The 18,112-nt window shown below is 39.7% G+C and overlaps 1 protein-coding gene and 1 long non-coding RNA gene across 4 annotated transcripts in view; one reads left to right on the top strand and one right to left on the bottom strand.

Moving 5' to 3' along the window:
- Positions 1-912: 912 nt before the first annotated feature.
- The window catches only part of ANKRA2 (ankyrin repeat family A member 2), a 37,136-nt gene continuing 19,936 nt past the window's right edge, over positions 913-18,112 (bottom strand). Inside the window, exons 10-15 of one of the 3 annotated variants that reach the window (XR_005024878.2) lie at positions 15,957-16,039; positions 10,208-10,271; positions 3,814-4,019; positions 2,570-2,713; positions 2,322-2,444; positions 913-1,345 (exon numbers count right to left, since the gene is read on the bottom strand). The gene's annotated coding sequence lies outside the window, so the exon portion shown is untranslated. The remainder of the gene's footprint in view (positions 1,346-2,321; positions 2,445-2,569; positions 2,714-3,813; positions 4,020-10,207; positions 10,272-15,956; positions 16,040-18,112) is intronic. The other 2 variants (XR_005024880.2, XR_005024879.2) reach the window with 2 other exon arrangements.
- LOC118912709 (uncharacterized) lies at positions 2,646-15,771 on the top strand. Its single transcript, XR_005024881.2, has 3 exons — positions 2,646-2,783; positions 2,902-2,985; positions 15,603-15,771. It is a non-coding gene; the product is annotated as an uncharacterized LOC118912709 (long non-coding RNA).

Here is an 18,112-nt window from a genome sequence, read left to right as displayed (position 1 = left end):
TAATGTGCTAGCTAAAGTCAATCTTGTTTTGCTTGTTCTCAGAGACTTTTTTAACAACTACCCTAAAAACATTTATTTGGTCCATTATTTAAATCTGGTGTGTGTTGATGGCTATGGATTAATAAGAGTTTTTTTTTAAAATTACACCTTCAATATCAGATAGGCAGGGTTATGCTACAGTTGCAAAAGACGAAAAATCGTACTTGCTACAAAGGTTTGTCACACTTGTGGTTTGCCTGTGGCAGGACTCCACTTTACTCCCAGAGCAGCCTCTAGTCGGAACATTGCCAGTCTCAGGATGGAAGAAAGATGACCAACAACCAGCTGGCCCTTCAGACTTAGCTGGAAGTGCTGCACTTTCATCAGCCAGACCTAGTCACGTACACAGTTAAGTCTGATGGCCATGAGGACTGGGGGAGTGTAATCCTCCCCCAGAGTGGGATAGCAGATAACTTTTTTAACAGTTATAAAATGTACCAAAACTTTACAATTTGTAATCGTCCACAATTCCTGTGGCTATTATATTTAAGCATTCTACCACTTTTTTAATGTCATCTCACTGATTATTATTGTTCCCTAAAAGCCACATTGTACAGATAAGGAAACCATCAAGAGGTGAAACTGCATGTGTTAGGCCACGTGCCCCTTAAATGGCAGGATGAGATTCAAACCCAAGCCTGCTCTTTTGACCTCACTAATCACTGAAAAGAATTTCTGGCCCTGGCAGGCAGGAGAGGGATAGATGATTCTGATCTGGTTGCTCTTTTGGCTATTGTCACTAATTGCTGATTGTTGTCCACCACTTTTAAGACTAGCCCTGAGCCAAACTAGCTTTCAGCTGGATCTGAACCAGGGCTGCAGTAGTGAAGATAGACATTGATTTTGATCTCAGAACTCTTAGGATTAATACTCTTGTTGAAGTAATCAAACCAGAGTACACATGTGTCATCCCCACTCTATACAGGGCAGAAATTCTAAAACTTGGAAGCAAGTTTAAAAATGCGCTTGTTTAGAAGGTCACTGAAGTTTGGCTTTGATTTCTGCTAATCATTTTTTTCTCCGTTACATAATACTGGGTTCACGATTTAGTAGCCAACCCCTCCCTGCCCACTGTCTCGCTAATAAGATATGTCAGTTTTTTTGGAGAGGAGTCTTAAGATAACTAGTGACAGTTCTTAGATTTCCAAAACAATGATGAGGAATGTCTTCTATTCACATAAGTTTTCATCACTCCAATCAGCACAGTCTTGAATGCCATTTTTGCAGCGAGTTCTGGGAATGCAGGCACAGTCAGCAAAGGAGACAGTATCACAGCGCCAGCCTGAACACTCTGGGCACTGTAAAACTGGACAATTTTGTTTATTTTTAAAACTGTAGCTCTTCAAATGTCAAGGTGGACTGGAAAAGATGCTATTGGGGGAAAAAATAGCCCTTTGGATCTTAAAAATACTGGTGAAAACTGCCCAAGGGGAAAATTGCAGATGTTTATTAAAGATTCAACCTATTTGGGTGAAAGAATTTGTACTTTGAAAAGCCAAAGTTGAGTACTACACCTCTCTCCTCAGCCTGAAAATAAACATACTGACATACTACATAAACAAAGAAGGGCCAATATGAGTCTGTATGTTAAATAAGCAGGGAAGAGCATCAGTATTTGCGAATTGACTGATAGCAAGAAGAAAAGGATCTGTCTATACTTTTAGCCTTGTGTTGTCAACACACTGTTGCAGCTCCTAGGAAGCATTTCTATTTTGACCTTCTGTGATGGCCAAACAAAAGGCAGGAAATGATCTATTTAGTGTACTGTATGCCTGATAAGTCTTTTACATACTCATTTGGGCCCATGAGTTACTGGAGTTGTATCTGCCGCCATGGTTTTAGAATAAGCCAGCCTTGCCATATTTTAAAGTGATCGGGGGTGCTGCACAGAGTTCAAGCCCCATAGAGAGCATGGAGATGGGGGAGGCGCTGAGGAGGAGCGAGCAAATGCCAAAGGTGAAATAAAAAAATCTTTGAGAGCCAAAGCATTCTTTGATCTCTACCAAACTTTCTGAAGAATTCCAAAAGGAATGTAATAGCAGGCACGAACTGTCCACCTATAGTATTTCCTTTGGCAATTTTTGCAAATAGGCTTTATTTTCTTAGCTAGAGAACTCACCTACTTTAAATATGCAAACTACTGGAAATGATAGAATTGCATAATCATAGATGTAAATATCCTTAGGAAGGTTTCTAAGTGTGAGTTAACTTACATAATTGAAATTAAGGGTAGCCACTCTTAAGAACCCATTTAAACATGACTTAAATATTTTCATTTTTACCTGATTCATCTGAACAATCGCCACAGTCATTTCTTGTGTCACACACCTTGTCCACATATGTCCAAGTCTTCTGGTTGGGACACTTGAATATCAAGTTTTGTGGGAGACTGCTGGGCAGTTGGCCTATATTAGACAAAGTCATTATTTCTAATACAAAGTATTAATGCATAATAATGTTTTAATTATAATTCTGAATTTTAGTAGTTGTTGGTGACTATTCCTTAATTTTTATTATTTGTCCATCTCACCACAGTAAGTAGCAGATTCATCTTCACCATGACTGCAGTCCAACTTGCCATCACAAAGCAGGGAGGGTGGCAAGCAAGTAGTGAGGTCCTCACACAAGAAGCCAAACTGCTGTGGAGCTGTTTTGCATTGTTGATGTGGCAAATCTGGAAGATTCATAGGACAAGTACAGGAAGTTGGTGTATGCCATAACCATGAGCATCAAACTTTCATAATGTAATAATCTGCCTATAATGATATGCTTCCTCCTTCCCCTTCTGTTTTTTGCCATTGTTCTTTTCCCCATTATTTATTCTCTTTTTCTTTCTTTTCGTCCCCCTTCCCAAAACTCTAGGCTATGTGGCTTACATTTCTTACAATACCACTGACTTTTGGGCAAACAAGTGTGGACTCAATCCTCCTTGAGAAGGAATCAAAGGTGACTGGGATGGTGTCAACAAGCCTGGGTACTGGTTTCAGGTTTGCCACAGATTGGTTCTATTTAGCTCCCTCCATTATTTTCTTAGCTAGAAATGGGAACAAAGATAACTTGTTACACGAGCCTCAAGGGAACACTGTGAGTTAAGTTGAGATCTAAATGCAATGAATCTACTCACTCAAAAATGAGTGGGAGTTTGTCAAAATAATATGCTATTTAGAAAAAAAAAATTTTAAGTACCATAAAAAATGAATTGAAGTTGAGATTTATACCTTAAATAATGTGTATCCAGAAAATTCCAGTTTGGTTTATGGAGTGGTAAACAGTCTGGAAATGTTTTAGATATCTGGCTTAGAGTTGGTGAGGGCTTGGCGAAGGTGCATTTTGCATCTTGAAAATTTTGTAGTTGAGCCTAGGTTGATAATTAAGAAGCAGATAATACCATAGTTTATATCCCTTAATCCATGACCACATGGATTGTAGTTGTGATTTATTTTTCTCAAATTACTAACAATATTGAACATCCCACCCAATCTAATTTAATGCTGAATTATATGCTCTTCTGTATTGCTTACCATTATTTCCCTGGTCTCCCTAATTATAGCAGAAACTCCTTGAAGGTAAAAATCATGTCCTGTGTATACCTGGATTGGAATGCTGGCTTGTCAATTTACTAGCTGTATGAACTTGGGCAAATCACCTAATCTCACTGAGTCTCAGTTCATGATGGTAATAACAGCAGCCACCTCAAAAGACTGCTGAAAAGAATGAAATAAAGATGGACATGCCATGTACCAACCACTAAACCACTTTTATCAGGAGACTCACCCATTTTGGAAATAGATGAGGGATAAATATACTCCTGTTTGTTGAATGAATCATTAGATCTTTCTCCTAGAGGAGAGGCATACTTGCAGGTTTTATAGGCATCCCAAAGGTGATCCCAAGACCCATCACAGCAGCCGTGACTCCAAGCACAAGGAGTGCCATGCAGAAAATCCAGAGAGACTGCCTGGTGGGAGGCCAGCATTGCTCTGTCAGAACAAAACACAAATATGAAGACCAAGTCTTCGTTTTAGGGGCCCATGTTAATTAGCCAGGTGTTGTCCCATTTTTTTTCAGTTTTAAAGGCAGGAGCCAAAATTATAGGACCTTAAATGTATTCTCTGAGTTATAGCACTGCTTTTCCTGTTTACAGTTTTTAATTCAATCTTCTGGGCAACCAGACATGAATAAGTATTGCTCCCCTCATTGTGAATACCAAGCTTAAAAATAAAGAAACAGGGCCAATGAGGTGAAATGGCTTCTGAGGTTTATGCTGATGTAAGTGGAACCATCCCACCTCAAGCCCAGGCCTGTCCAGGGCTATGTCCTCTATGCCAGTGTTTCCCCAAGCCTGGTTTTCAGACTACCTGTGTCAAAATCACTGAGGGAAATGCAGATTCCTGGGCCCTACCACAGACCTACAGAATCTGAATCTCTAGCAGGTGGAGAAGAAACCTGCATATTATCTGGGCTCCTCAGGTCATTCTTATACACCCAAGTTTGAGAACCTCAGATGCAGACTCTGGTGCTGGGTTCCAACCTGGCATTCCAAAGGACATTTGCTTGGTGGAACAGTTCTTGCAGAACAGGAGAGGGGAGCTGCTTCCCTTTACAGAGGCTTGACACAATCAGAACTTGCCTGACTGGTTTTCCTGGTGTGGCATGAAGAGAACAACAGAGTGCTCAGACTGCTTCAGATCATTTTTGTCAGAGATCAGCCGCAGTGCCTTTTGCAAACAATGAGATTCACTCCTAAGGCAACCCACTGGTCAGTGTTCGTAAATATCTCTGAACCTTCTTCAGAGCCCTGAGTCTCTAGCTGTGGGCTTTCTTGGGTGCCCACAAAAAGAATTGGCATTTAAACCCCCTTGTGGGTAAACAGTACAGTTCAATAGAAGAGAAATAGGAGGACGTCTTTTCATAGAAACCACTCCTAAACTCTAAGGTTTTTGTCCCTTTGGAACTATATCAAGCATAGAAATTATTTTATTTATCACCTGGTAGTACTTCAGGATCAACAGGCCTGCCAACTCACTAAGAATATTCACATTATTGGTGAAGAAACTTTGGCTTAAAGAATCCACAAGTCATAGCCCATAAGTGGTAGAAACAGGCTACAGCTCAACGGGACACTCCAAATCATTCCGCCTCCCACAAAGCTGTCCTGAAGGGGCTCACCTGTGGGCACACCAAACACTGAGAGCCCTTGCTCCTTAAGCCAGTCTCCTGCTCCTGGGTTCAATATTAATTTGTCCCTCCCTCAGTAGCTGCAGCCTTTGAGAATGTTTTTACTCTTTGATTTAAAAATCCCACTTCCAATACTCTATATTGTGCATGTAATTGGATATATAGAAATGTGGAAAGATATTTTTATGTAGCGTAATTTGTAACAGAAGACGCTGAATGCTAAAAAATACTCAAAACACTTCAGTTACCTTAAGTATTAAATTTTAAACAGCTGTTTACTAAAAGTGATAAAAAAAAACAACTAATGCAAACTAATCATTTAAATAGAATTAGACATCTAAAAGTTTAATGTATGATGGGTCCTCATATGTGTAAAACAAGTGATAAAAACATTAAGCATGGAAACAAAGACTGGGGGAGTCAACAGTGGCAGTATCTGGATTGTGGTTCACTTGTTTATCATTCATTCCTTTGGCAAATATTTATGGAATAGGTGTGTCAGGCACCGTGCTAAGCTTTGAAGACATGCTGGTGAACAAGACAGATAGAGCCTACCCTCAGTGAACTTACAGTCTGGACAACATTGTGATTTTTAGCAGGGGGGGTTTTCATCAGAATCACCAGAGGGTGTTTTTAAAAATTCATGTATTCCATGCTTTGCTTCTGAAGTTTGTGGTTCCTGGAGTCAGGGATGGGATTGGGATATAATGAACTTTTTTAGAAAGCTCCCTTAGTGATTCTGAAACACAGCTAGAATTATTGACACTCTTGTGGAGTAGAGGACTCCAAACTTTTGTTATTGTATATCCCTTCAGTAAATGAAATAAAATAAGTATTCCCTCACAAAATATGAATATTTATTTATAAATATACACCTGTACTAGTCCAATAATATTGTAAGACATTGTCCAAAATTGAAATTTAAGAAGGACAAAATTAAATGTACTATATATAAAAAATAAAGGTTGTTATATTTTCTTCCCTGACTTCATGGGATCCTCTTGTGCACCCCATGTGGTTCATTTGGGAATTACTTCTCTAAAGGATAATGAGGTTTTGAGTGGCAAAGAAAGGAAGCTAGTTTTAAGAAGTCATTGCTTATTTAGTACAACAGCCCTAAAGGGTGCTCAAAAGGCTAATAATGCAAACCCTAATCATTAAAGTGGAATTAGACTTTAAAACATACCTGTCATCAAAAAATGGAATTAGAACAAAGCATGTCTTTATTATCTCCGTGGCTAATGAAATAATAATAACAGGCTCAGAAAAAGACTGTCAAAGTCAATAGTTGAATCCATTTGATTGATTCTAAAGCTCCAATTATTTTCTCTATGACATGAATCCTATATATAACTGTTTGTAGAGTATATGAATTTTTAAAGTGAATGGATAAATGAACATGTGAACTTTAAAGTCCAAAATAGGTTTCTAGATTTAAAAATCTCAAGAATTGCATAAGCCTCTTATCCATACTAGCTCCCTCTGTCATTGTTTCACTCTTCAGCTTCTATAGTGCATTTTTTTCTAAGTGTCACTGACATGCTTAACAGGAAGGGCTAAGTGGCTCCAAGCCTGGTAACTTAGGGGACAGCTGAACCCTGGGAAACCAGAGAGGAGGACCAAAAAGTATCAGTCAGACCTCTGTGGGGTGTTGATGTCCTGCTAGGTTACTGACTTTGTTTTGCCTATTTCTGACTAAAGGCCACTGGTCCAAGTGATGAAAGAAGACTTGTGACTTGTGTATGGACACACTTCGTTCCTTCATTCCTGCTGTCTGTGGTGGCATAGCCTGTTTCCAGAAATGCAACATTGATTTAAATACCCAAATGGCTAGAAATACTAAGAGCTAATCCAAATCACCACAGTTGTTGGCTCCAACCCTAGCAAAGAAGGATAAACAACGTTTTTCTCAACTGGGAAATGGTTCAGGATTATTTTTCTTTGCTTTTCCAACTCATCAAAGATAAGCTTTCAACACCAGAATATTTATTAAATTTTTCCTAATACGCTTCATTGTTTTATTAATCAAGGTTATCACAAGCATAGCATCTTTATATCTGTATTGCTAATTGGCTTCTTTCAAACCATGTTGACATTTTAGTTGTTTTGAACCACCTTTTTTTTCCAGTTGTTTTTGAACCACCTTTTTTTTCACTTTTGACCTATTCATGAAATAGGTCATGTCTCATTAGCTTCTTTGAAGATTGGCTGCCTTTTTCGGGACATTTTAATCTTACTGATTTGTATGCTTATAAAATATGCAGTGAGGACAGATGGACAGAAGGCTGGAGTGGAGCAGAAGGAATGATTATTTGCCTAGAGCAAGTGTGTACTTGTATGTATGCCATGTACTCTCACAGGTCAGGAAATAATGGTGTGGGCTATTTAATATAACACAGTTGTCTTTGTGGTGGTCTCAGCCTGCTGGTGGTGATGCTACCAGCCAGGAATGCCTGGGGTGCTCACCTGGTGCAGCTACTTGCGGCAAGCCCCACAGACATTTCCCCAGCCAGCGGTGCGGCTGGACTGCCTTTGTGGTTCTTATGATTGCAAACACACCTCAGCAACAACCATCAGGGAACTTTGAAAAAACAAGACTTATTATTCACAAGTCCTGGAGGGCATGTAGCACACCCAGGGCCACACAGCCAGGTCACAGGTAGAGAGAAAGAGAGGACCTGGGATTCTGCCCTAACTGGGAACAAGGGTGGGGTGCCAAGGTTCTTGTGGGGTCACTATTGAATTCTAAAACTAAGATTAAAATACAATCTAGATCTTAGTGTTATTATCTGGCCCCTATTTAAAATCAACTCTTGTTGTAGTTGTATCTTGCTCCAAGCAAGCCATTATATATTTCATCACATCTAAAGAAGGTTGTCGGTTTCTTGATCCTGACTAAAGGTGTCAACGGAAGATGTCACATTACTATATCATAACTGCCACCTGGCAGACAAGTTACTGCATAACACATCGACTGCATCCTGCTTTCAGAGATGTGTGCCGATTTTGGAGAGGTTAACATGGGAACAAAAGTGTACTTTAGAATTGTTGAAAGAGGGAACATTTGCATAAAAGAGAAATTAGGGACTAATCCTTCATTGTATATAAATTTTCCACAGTAGGCCCTTGAGTAATGACTCTGGTCCTTTAAAATATTATTGGATTTATTAAATCCTAATTGATAAACAATGTTGATGGCATATCACCTTGCCCAGAGCAGGTGGCAGCTGCACAGGGCAAACTGTGCCTGCTGCCTGCTCCCCCTGCTGAGAGGAAATGCCTCTGAATCCATATGTAATTTAGTTCTGATCATCTTTCTTGTTCTCTCTCTCTCTTTCCTTCTGGAAAATGTAGATAGAAAATTGTTTACAGTCAGCATCTTATAGTAGTAATTAAGATGATATAGTAGTAATTAAGAGTAGACCTCATGAGATAGGCTTCCTGGGGTTTTGTGCCTTAGTATTTCAGCCTGGACAATGCCGAGCTGTGGTCCTCACTTTCTATTTTGAGCATGTAGCAGAGCGTAGGCTCAAATGGGAGGCCTGGCTCCTTTACTGTTTACTAGCTGTGCCAGTCTTACACCTCCTTGAGCCTCAGTTTCCTTGAATGTCAAGTGGATATACTCAGCAATTCTTCCACCTCTGAGGCACTCCAGATTGAATCAAATGAGGCCATGGGTGGGAGCATTTTGGTAGCTGTTAAAGGCTTTATACAAATATATAATGAGAATCACTGAAAAAAATACTTGGAGAGTGTTTTGGCAAGTGTCTGTGGTAGTAGAAACAAATCTTTTCAGTTTCAATTATTTTGACTTTTAGAATAATTTGGGACAAACTCAAAGGGCTGGATCTAAATCTGTGTAGTATAAAGAATTTAGCCTATTTTTGGGGTTTAAAAATTATTACAAATTGCTATTCCATGGGACTGCCATGAGCCCTGGGTGATGATGTCAAAGCCCTGCTCAGTGAGTGGACACAAGTCTGGTGCATAGGTTGCTGGGAAGTGAGTCCCAAGACCCAGTAGGAGCCTCAGCTTTCCCAAGTGTATGGTTACCTGGCAGGTACGTGGGGGCCTCCTGAGCTGGAAAGTGAGCCCTTCCCAGAACTTGAGGCAGCCAAACCTCAGGACAGCCCTGGGGTCTCCAAAATGAGCCCTTCCTGAGGCCATGAGGCAGCCTGTGCTTTGGGGATGCTGTGGCAAGGAGACTCAGGCCTACTCAAAGCGGGTGAGATGGAGGCCTTTCTGAACTCTTCTGTGGGCTTGTCACTTCTGGATCCCTCTCTCCTTTCCCTCTTAAAGGACCCAGTTTGGAATAATCCTTCCCAGGTCCTGACTAAATCTCTGACAGAGGGATTATAAGTGTGTGACCCTGGCACCTGGAGATGCAGAAAATTTGGCCCTCAAGGTCCTGTGGCCCGTGAAAAATCTGCTCAGGTCATGATGATGGAACATCATTATTAGCAGGAATGAAGATTATTGCTGGCTATTATTTTGTGAATGGCTTAGACTATTTATAACTTAGAGGGCAAAAATCTTAAACAGTTTAACTGCATATTTTAATTGGAGACTGTGTGTATGTCAATCACATTATTAAAATATGTCTCAATAATGAAACTCATATATGTGTGTATATATGTCAGATGTGTATGTCCATATATGCATATTGACATTTATGGAAAGTTGGCTACTGCATGACTGTAGTGGATGTAACTGAGCTGGTCTTGTGCCTGAAATTTGTCCCCAGGAACCCTGAGGGACTATGGGTAACATAGGCAACAATTTTACCCCCATCAACTTGGTCACTCAGAGTTTATCCTCTGCCCTCCAGGTAAAGCTTCCCAGGAGCCAGAATGTAGGAAAGCCCTGCTGATACTTTAGGTGCCCTTAAGCCATCTGCTGACACAGAGAGGTAATATTACTGGGGATTCCTTGGACATGACCTGGTTGGCAGAGTCCATTTATTCATCTTTGAAAAAAGTAAAAATATCACCTTTTTTATGATTCAGATCTGAAGGCATTTCCTCTGCAGCAGAAAAAGAAGAGACTTCTGTCACCTACAAGAAAAGAAATGGCCTTGACTCTGTGATGCACATGACTTATTCTGGATTACAGAACTTACTGGAGAGAAGTGAGAACCCTGAGGGAGGGTTGAGCTAAGGATCCACCATCTTGCTTCATTCTTCGGTGCACCCATTCTCAGCAGTGCTTCTGGAAGAGAGGGAGGGAGAGAGAGGGGGAGGGAGAAGGGGATTGACGGGGCCTGAACCTTTGGGAAGTAGGTGTCAGCCTCAGCAGGAACAATTTAGAGCTGCTAAAGATAACCTAGAAAGGTCTCTTTAGGAAAAGGACGATTTATTTCCCAAAGTAATGAGCTTCTTGGTATTTAGGAGGTTCTAAGCTAGGCATACGTTGTGCCCTCATTTGGCAGTCAGACTTGGCTGGGCGGGATGGATGAAAGAGCAGACTGGGTGGCCCCAGGTGTCACCTGTGGGAGCTGAGTTGTATGGGGTGGAAGTTTTTCTCAGGGAAGGTTTGTGAAAGAGGTTGAGACAGTGAAGGATGCAGAAAGAGTATGATGGATGTGTCTGCTACCTGGCCCATAGCTGGTCCTGTCAAATCTGGAATCATATCCAAGCACTGGAGAAAGAGAGAGAGAGAGGAGGAGAGGGCAGGCGATGGGAAACATAACTGGAACTAATGGACCTGTTTTCATGAAGGACTCCGAGTCCTCAGGTGGCAAAGTGGGACCCAGAGGTTGGGAGAGGGATATTCTCCTTATTTCCTGATAACTATCAACATTCTTAGCATCAGAAAACAATTCTGGTTAAATAGAAAAGAAATTGACTGAAAGCGATTGGTTACAGCAATACCAGGAAGCCTTGAAAAGAAGGCCGGAGGAATGCCAGGAGCAAGGGGACCAGGCAGCTGCAGGGCCACAGGTGGAATCTTGCCAGTGAGGATGTGGCTGTCACATTTGGTACAGCATCTGCTGCTCCCAGAAGCCGGATATTGGGGTGGTCACTGCTCTCACTGCTGTGACTCCACTGTTCTTACTGCTTGAGGCCAATAGCTACCAGTTAAACATCTGTGGCAGGACCATCTGAATGGTTAAACCTCCATCACATAGTTGCACTATAACTGCAAAGGAGGTTGGGGGGTGGGGAGGTTGGGAGAGGGAAGGCTGGATAAAGGAGAGGCTAGGGAAGGAAACACCTGGATTTTTGGCTTCTTTAAAGAAGGGCGATTTGTTGAGACATTGTTTTGGGAGCACCAGGGAACTGGTGAATTTAACCATGCAAAAATAAAATATGCCTGCTCTGAAAAACTTAACATAAAGTCAAAAGCCAAATGACAAATTGGTTGCTGGAATAAACTTCCTGTAACACCTTGTTTAAGATGAATCAACAGGTCATCTGTTTACTTACCTTTATGTACAAAAGAAGAGAGAGTTTTAAGGCTATTGTTTTTAATAAAGAAGAATGGCAGTTTATATCTTCTAGAATTACAAATCTCCATGTGAATACAGTTATCCATGACTACCAGTCAGCATACAAGGTTTTCAGAGATTAAAAGCTGTGTTTTGCAGGAACAATATAAAACTCTGAAAGCCAGATATCTCAGTAAAGGGCTTTTTACAAGCAATCTTACAAGGAAACTTATGTGGTTTCTTAATATAAAACAGTATTTCATTGTAAATGTTTCAGCACTCAAATTTATCTACAACTTATTTTTAAGTTACTGCTTAGCATTTCATCTTTTATGCTGGCATAGTAACTCTTTCCTCTATTATCTGCAATTAGTAATACCTGGTTTTGTCAAGATACAGAATTCCATTTGTTAAATTGAGTCCAAAAGTACAGGCCTTAAAGATATTTATGACTAGGTAAAATAACAAGGAACTCTGGCTATACCATTCTGCTTTTATATGATGGACATCTATAACCCCCTTTCTCCCAAGTTATTTTTATAGGCTAATATTCTTTTGGGGAGTTTTCTATTCCCCATTTTCAACTTTGGGTCGGGGTGGGCCCTAATTGACTTAAACTAATCAGCACATCCTTCTACCTTGACCAAACTCATTGGATTAGGGATGGGCACATGACTATTCAGAGAGAAAGAGTGAGAGAAGGAAAGAGAAGACAGTCCTAGGAAAGCATAGAGTGGGGACGTGAGGTCTGGAATTTCTGGACTGAATGGATGAAGCCAATGCTGTGGGAGGCAAAAGGAAGAGAAATAAAGACAAGAGATCCTCGTTGACATCATTTCAGCTGCTGGATTAGGTTTCATCTAAATTTGTGACTATTTATTGGATTTTTAAATTATGCCCTTTGTTATTTACATGAGCTGAGTTCTAGCTCTGGCAACAGAATGATTTCTAATTGATACACTGGGGAAAATACCTGCAATAAAGTATTCCTTAGTCCAAAAAATATTCCTTCAAAAGAATGAAAAGACAAGCCACAGACTGGAAGAAAATATTTATGAAAGACATATCTGATAAAGGACTGTAATCTAAAATATACAAGGAACTTTTAAAACCCAACAATAAGAAAACAAACAAGCTGATTAAAAAATGGGCCAAGGACCTTGACACCTTTTTTGTACTTCACCAAAAAAGATATGTAGATGGAAAATAAGCATATGAAAAGATGTTCCTTATCATATGTCATCAAGGAAATGAAAATTAAAACAATGAGATGCCACACACACTATCACAATGGCCAAAAGCAAGAAAGCTGACAATACCAAATGCTGATGAGAACTGTAGAGCTACAGGAACTCTCATTTATTGACAGTAGGAATGCAAAATGGTAACTATGGAAGACAGTTTGGCAGTTTCTTCCAAAACTAGATGTACCATTACCATCTAGCTATCATGTTCCTTGGTATTTACCCAAAGGAATTAGAAACTTAAGTCCACATAAAATTGCAACCAGATGTTTATAGCAGCTCTATTCATGGTTGCAAAAATTACCAAAATGTCCTTTAGTAGGTGAATAGATAAATACCTGGCATATCTGGACAATGGAATCTTATTCTGCACTAAAAAGAAATGAACTATCAAGCCATGAAAAGACATGGAGGAACCTTAAATGCATATTACTAAGTGAAAGAAGCCAGTCTGAAAAGGCTGCATACTATATGATTCCAGCTATATGACATTCAAGAAAAGTCAAAACTATGGAGACAGTAAAAAGATCAGAGGTTACCAGGGATTAGGAGGGAAAATGGGATGAATAGGCAGAGCACAGAGGATTTTTAGGGCAGTGAAAATACTCTGTATAAAACTATAAGGCAGATATGTGTCATTATACATTTGTCCAAACCCATAGAATGTACACCACCAAGATGAACTCTAATATAAACTCTGGACTTTGGGTGATTATAATGTGTCAATGCAGGTTCATCAGTCGTAACAAATGGACCACTGTGATGGGGGATGTTGATAATGGAAGAGGCTATGCCTGTGTGGGGGGCAGGGAGTATATGGGAAATCTCTGTTCCACCGTGAACCTACAACTGCCCTAAAAAATAAAGTCTTTAAAAAATGAGAAATATTCCTTAGGATATACATTTCCTTAGTATATAAAGCATTTTTTAAATTAATAAGCAAAAGAACAATAGCCTAATAGCAAATTGGGCAAAGAATACAAATGAACACTTAAAAAAAAGAAATACCAGTGCCTTATAAGCATGTGAAAAGGTGTTCAACTTTGTTTGTGATTAAATAATTGTAAATTAAAATGAAAATGAGCTATCATTTTTAGTCATTAGAATGAAAAAAATAAAAAAAAAGTTAGAAACCATGGAGTGCTGATGAGCAATCCTGGCCTACTCAAAGATTGTGAAGATTTCTTCTGTATTTTCCTCTCAAAACTTTATGATTTGGCCTTTCATATCAGGTCTAGACCTATAATCCATCTCCAGGTAGTTTTTTAATAAAATGTGAGAGCTCAATTTTAATTTTTTTCCACATCAGCATCCAGTTGACCCAGCACCATTTGTTGAAAAAAACATGGTTCTCTTCCCTGAACCAAGTGTTGTCTTTGTGTAAAGTAGCCAGCATATGCCCAGATCTGCTTCTTGACTTTATTCTGTTTCACTGGTCTGTTTGTTTTGTCAATAGCTATCTTCACTGTAGCTTTATGGTTAAGTTTTGATATCTGGTAATTTTACTATTCTATCTTTGTTCTTCCTCAAGTTTTGGCTCTTCAAGGTCCCTGCAGTTCCATATGAATATTAATATGGCCACTCCAACATCCTTTTGGTTTATATTTGATGGGTGTCTTTCCCCATCTGTTTACTTTCAATCTAACTGCATCCTTATATTTAAAGTATGTTTCTTTAAAATAGCAATTAATTCGTGTCCTGTCTATTCTTTGTTCTTATATTTCTCATTTCCTGCCTTCTTTTGAATCATCAAGTATTTTTTTATTGTTCTATTTTATCTTCTCTATTAGATTTTTAGTAAATTTATTTTATGTTGTTCTTTTGCTCTTATACTTAAGGTGCCTGGTCAGGGCTCTCCAAAGTGAATTTCATATGTATTGTGTTTATTCCTCTTTTTCCTTCTTAATGGAATGCCAGCGCTTCTCCCCACACAGAGCAGTTGCTACAGAAGACACAGGCGCTCACTTGAATGGGTATGACTAGTGCATGCTAGGTTAATCTCAATCTCCATAACTGTTTCAGAAACAGTATATGATCCAGTTGAAGTAAATGAGATTAGAGGAGAGGTTTTCTGGGCACTTCCAGGGAAGATCATCCTCACTGTTCTGGAAGGAAGGGGTATGTGACACCTCTTCCTCTCACTGGACAGAAATACAGACACATATCACCCCCGTTGTTGTTAGAAACCACAGTGTAACCCTGATGGATACCACATTTAGGGTAATGCTGAATTGTGGCAAGCAGAGTGCAGAAACGAAAGTAATGGGTCTAACTTGACATCACTGAGCTGTTCCATCAACCAACCTTGAAGTCCACCTAATTCTAGACTTCCTCCCATATGAGCAAATACATTTACTTACTTGAGTTGTCTTACATGGGTTTTATTTTATAGCTTAAGTCATCCTAACAGATAAAAGAAGTACTTAAAAGTAGTAGAGATATATTTTTTTGAATATTTAAATACTGGGGATTGTGACCTTGGCTTCCTGAAGCCACAGACATAATTTTCTCCCCCAAATTCATCCCTATTTGACATAAACTTTTGTTATTTATTAACTCGTATTGTTTGTGGCTAATTTGTACTGCATTTTCTCCCTGACTAGATTCCTGAGGCAGAGTGGTTATGACACCACCACCTCGCACAAACCTTGGCATTTGTGTTAGGCTCTTTCTTGTAAGACAACAGTAGTTGATATATCTGATTTTTCTCTTAGTAGGAGGCTGTGTGAAGTTGACCAAGTATGCAGTGCTCTCTTGGGGAAGGCCCTGTAACATCTTATCAATTGTTGGGAAAGGCAACATCATCTTTTAATGAAGAATCTGGGATGGTACAGAGAAAGTGGTTTATTTTCTGGAGAAAGCAGTAAGGTCAACTCCAGCTCAACTGGGTGGGTGGGCTCTTCCTTGCATACTCACAACCTGTTCCTGAAGCAGCTGAGAGAACTCTGAGGCAGGGGCTCCTGCAGTGAGTTCATTCTTGTTGACAGTTTCCTGGCAGGCAAACACCAGGATGCTATGTAAGGGGAGAGAGAAGTTTTTCATAACAGGTGTGTCATGGAGGAGGGTACCTGGCTTTGTGGATGAACCCTGTGAGCTGGCATGAGTCCTGCAGGGCCTGTGCTTCAGTCAATGCCTCCGTCCCAAAGGAAACCTTAGAACAAAGGAATAACAAGACAAGCTCTTTGGCATTTGTTGGTGTACATTGCTGTCCTGGATGTTCAGGACCCCTTTTTATCCAAAAGGTAAGCAAAATAAGTAAACAATTGCCTGGCATCACAAGTGGGCTCTGTCTTTCAGAAACGCAGATTAATAAAGGTGGTCAGTCACAACTAACTCCTTGAGTGACAAAAGATGAATTACAAAAGGTAAGATGAGTGTTTTGAAATCTTTATTTTGTCACATAGGCTTAAAGGGGAACGTATTTATCTTTACAAAAGAATCATAGCAGGTACCAAAAGGCCAGAGAGAAAGGATAAACCAGGTTTTTCATAGGGTTCTTTTGTAGGCAGACTGGCAATGTCAGAGGCAAGTATGAGAATGTGGTTTGGAATATACTGGTTCTACCAGCCAGTAGCTAATTGCCCCTAGAGCAGTGGTTCTCAGCTTTGACTGTGTATTAGAATCACCTGGGAAGCTATTATGTGTCCGCATATGTCATCTCAGATTAATAAATAGACTCTCTGGGGGTGAGATCCAGGCCTCCATGTTTTCTAAGCCTCTCCAGGTAATTCCATCGTACATCCAGGGCTGAGAACCAGTAGCCCTTCAAGTGGAACTTTCTTCCACCACTCTCAGATTCCCTGCCCTCTACCCACCTCAGGACAGAGAGGTTTCTGCTCTGTCAACAGGAGGACTGATGCTGGGACACAGTAGAACAGATAGTATATGAGAAACCTGCTAATAGGCATATTAGAGCCTTGAACATGCCTCAGTTCACATGACATTTTTAACGTGTCCTCAGGATATATGGGACAAGGGGTGATCATTTTGAGGCAGACAAACTGACCCTGGAGGCAGATTCACTAAGTGAGATCTGGGGGGCAGGGCAGGGCACCGGGTCTGTGTGGGCCTCCCCTGCACCCCCAGGGCTCAGTTCAATCCAGCACTGAGGAGAGGCCCATAAATGTGTGTTGAAGGATTGAATGATTGTTAGAGGAAATTTCTTCTTTCAAACCTTTAATGTTTGGAGAAGAGATGGTGAACAGAAGATCAACTGAGCGTCATGAAGTTATTTATGATGCTTGCCATGAACTCACTCTGGGATTTGTAATATGTCCGACTGTTCTCAGTGAATGTGAAGAGGGAACATAACAGAAAAACTAAAAATTTAAGATGCTTTCCAGGTTCATAAAATAACATGAGTGAATCTGTCTGAGTGGACAGCAATTTCAATTAATTTATGAATAAATATAAAACATGGGGCAAAGGTGTCCCATAGTGGTCTGTACTCCTTTTCACAGATGGAAGAACTCAGTAAGCAGTGAACTTGGGATGGTCTATTTTCAGTGTAATAATTATGTATATGATTGTAATCTCAAGTCCATAGAGCATAAAATCACCAATAATAAAGGTTCTTGCTTCCAGTCACTGACATGATAATTATGCAGGTGGATTTTCCCTGCACACAGCTAGTATTGCACAGCACTCACTCTAAAGGAAAAGGCTTTACTGTCTGAAGAGGAGAATCTATGCAAAAGACAGAATAAACCTTTGACGTTTACTTCAATCAAAGAATATTCTCTTTGGGTTGTATCCTTTTCTTAAATGACTGCATTTCCTGTCTAAATACACATCTAAAAAAGTTTCAGTCATGTTATGATCCTTTTTCATATCTTATTGTTATCTTTTATTTTAAAACCAGTATATACATGTTATAAAAATTTCTAAACAGTAAAAAATGTGGCAAGTTACTGTTAGCATTTTGAATTTTATCAATAGTATTCACTACAAAGGAGTAAGGTGGTAAACTTTTGACATTCTCATTAGGTATGTAAATATGAGAAGGCCTGTCAGAAAATTTTTGAATATTGAAGAGAAAGAATACTTAAGAAATTTTATAATAACTAGAGTTTGTCTTGCTTTTCATTCTACTTTTATTCACTTTACAACCATCAGATACGTAAATATTTTATTTATCACACAGGAAACCTCTTAGTAGATCTGAATACATGCAATGTCACCTCTGGAAATATAAATATTCAAGGATATAATTTGCATGAAACAT

This window comes from Manis pentadactyla, chromosome 2 (assembly GCF_030020395.1).
Source record: "Manis pentadactyla isolate mManPen7 chromosome 2, mManPen7.hap1, whole genome shotgun sequence".
NCBI classification, from domain to species: Eukaryota; Metazoa; Chordata; class Mammalia; order Pholidota; family Manidae; genus Manis; species Manis pentadactyla.
The sequence above is the reverse complement of the archived record's forward strand: the minus strand, read 5'-3'. Positions and strand labels throughout refer to the sequence as shown.